This window comes from Papaver somniferum, chromosome 1, assembly GCF_003573695.1.
Source record: "Papaver somniferum cultivar HN1 chromosome 1, ASM357369v1, whole genome shotgun sequence".
NCBI classification, from domain to species: Eukaryota; Viridiplantae; Streptophyta; class Magnoliopsida; order Ranunculales; family Papaveraceae; genus Papaver; species Papaver somniferum.
This window is the reverse complement of record NC_039358.1, coordinates 49939477-49942112: the sequence shown is the minus strand read 5'-3', so window position 1 is coordinate 49942112 and position 2636 is coordinate 49939477. Positions and strand designations below refer to the sequence as shown.

The 2636-nt window shown below is 34.4% G+C and overlaps 1 pseudogene; it reads right to left on the bottom strand.

The window, feature by feature from the left end:
* Window positions 1-757: 757 nt before the first annotated feature.
* LOC113306236 lies at window positions 758-2192 on the bottom strand (annotated as a pseudogene).
* Between the last annotated feature and the right edge of the window lie 444 nt (window positions 2193-2636).

Here is a 2636-nt window from a genome sequence, read left to right as displayed (position 1 = left end):
CTTTCTTTTTTATTGGTTTTGTATTTTTCTGTTTATAGTTTTGGGTTGTATTAGGTATGTCTTGTATACCAAGTCTACGACAAGTGTGTCTTTCCTGTAAGTCAAGATATGTAAACATATATATATATATGTATATGTATATATATATATACAATTCGGTTCTCTCAAGTTGAGAACCCCTTTACAATCTAAATTCTGTCTAGATGTAAATGAACAAAAAGAAATGATAACGAAAATTAAAGGAGACATATTTTTCCGATTTCCTCTATAGTCTATGACTCTATGCAAAACTTTACCTTAATTTGCCGTAGAGGTTTCAAAGATCGTGCTTTTTGTCAACATGTTACAATCAACAAACAAATTTATATGGTCTGCTTTTGATATTACCTCTCATATAATTGATAATCATATTACCACTCAGTTACTTTCTAATTAAAATTCCCTCCTTCTAATCTTCCGTACATTAAACTTCTTTTATTTTCTCTATCCACCATTATTATTGCCTTTGGCCAATTAAAAAAATCAGTAAAAGCAGAATATATTAAAACTACAAACCCAAGGTAACAGCAACAAGTTGCCGTAGAGATAGGCGAAACCATCATTTTCATCCATCTTTTTCTAGCAACATTACGTTTAGTAAATATATATAGATGATAATTTCTTGTTATGTACTGTAATACAAAGAGGGTACAAAAGTATCCATATCATGCATATCTGAAGATTTATAACTCACAATGCCTAATGCATACCTGTAGGATCATTGCAACATGTTTGTCGACGTGAACACACCTTTGGCCGTACTGAATATACTAGAACCATCCGAGGTATAAGAGCTTATTGGTACAGAGTAGATGTCCGCGGGTTCGTCGAAAAACGTGTTTGGCCTGTTTTCATGTATCTGTTGGTTGGGAAGTCCAGATAAATATATTTCTGAGTTACTCAAACTTTCTAGCTCTATGGAAACTTGCTTCATAGAAGGTCTTTCTTCACCTACCATGTTGAGGCATTTCTTTGCAAGCTCCGAGACTGCTATGACATGATCGTGATTCCCTTCATTTGCTACTTGAGGTTGAATAAGCTTAAAAACGTCATTTCCCTCCATAGCATTAAGGAAAAGTATAACAAGACCTCTTTGTGCTTCGAGTCGATTTGGTGAAAGGGGTTTTTCTCCTGTTAAAATCTCGACAAGAACTACACCAAAGCTGTAAACATCACTTTTATCTGTCAATAAGCTAGTACGGAAGTATTCTGGATCTAAATACCCTAATGTCCCCTGAACTAGTGTATCTATTTGGGTTTCGCCTAGTGTATTCAACCTTGATGCTCCAAAATCCGATATTTTTGCAGTGTAATTTTCATCTAAAAGTATATTGGATGACTTAATATCTCTATGAATAATGGGTATGGAGGTTGCTGAGTGCAAATACGCAAGTGCTCCAGCACTCTCGGCTGCAATTCTTAAACGACTTTTCCAAGAAAGTGATGATGATGATTTTTCATCCGCGTTGCTACGGATGTGTTGGAAGAGAGTTCCATTCGTAATGTACTCATAAACAAGCAACGGAATTTCAGTTTACAAACAGCAACCCAAGACCTTCACCACATTTCGATGATTAATTCGAGTCAAAATAACAAGCTCGTTGATGAATTGTTCAATTTGAGAGTATTCGATCTTTTAATGACAACTTTACGTTTGTCTGACAAAGTTCCCAAATAAACAATTCCAAAACCTCCTCTACCAAGGATCATTTTTTCACTGTAATTTTTGGTTGCCACTTCTAAATCTTTAGCTGTGAAGATTTTTGTAGCCTCCATGCCACCTTTGTATGATGAAATTTGTTGTTTTAACAGCAAACCATCATTTTGTAGAAAGAACTTCTTTTTTAGTTTCTTCAACTGTCTTTTCCTTATGCTCAAGTGTAACAAGGAACTAGCAACAATTATAAATAAGATCCCTAATCCAGCGCCTGCATGAACAATATCATATATTAGCTAAAATCCCCTAACTCATGCATATTAGTTCTCCTAGTCATACCATCAATTAAGCTTAAGAAAATGCTCCATCGGTAATAAAACATACCAAGTGTTACTTTTAATATTGGAAATTCTTTACTATTGTGGATGCATTCGGTTCCTCCTTTCCTCCCATCGCCGCGGCTCCCTTTTGGACAAGAGCAATTGTAGCTTCCCATGGTATTTGTGCAAATGCCTTCACAAGGATTTTTGTTTTGATCCTCGCACTCATTTACATCTAATTAAATTCTCACATATATAAAGAACATAGTTAATTAAGTGTTACAACAGAAAATTTAAATGATAATAAAGAGCAAACTCTGCTGTCAAGTCCAATCCAATATTTCTCTAACACCGCGTTTAGGTGGAAAAATTTCTAAAAATCTAATTAGTCAATAATTTGAGATGTAAGTTCCCATCTGGAATGTAGGAAGGTTCATCAGGAAATCATTTTCCCTATAAATAGATAAAAGATACTTGAAAACAAATTCGTAGTCCTATTTGTATGGCTCAAATTAAAAATATTACATTAACATATCTATTTTTTTCCTAAACTTGTCGAGCAATATATACGGGGATATTTTGATTTTGGTGCCCACAAAATGGTATAACTTTGGGTTTGG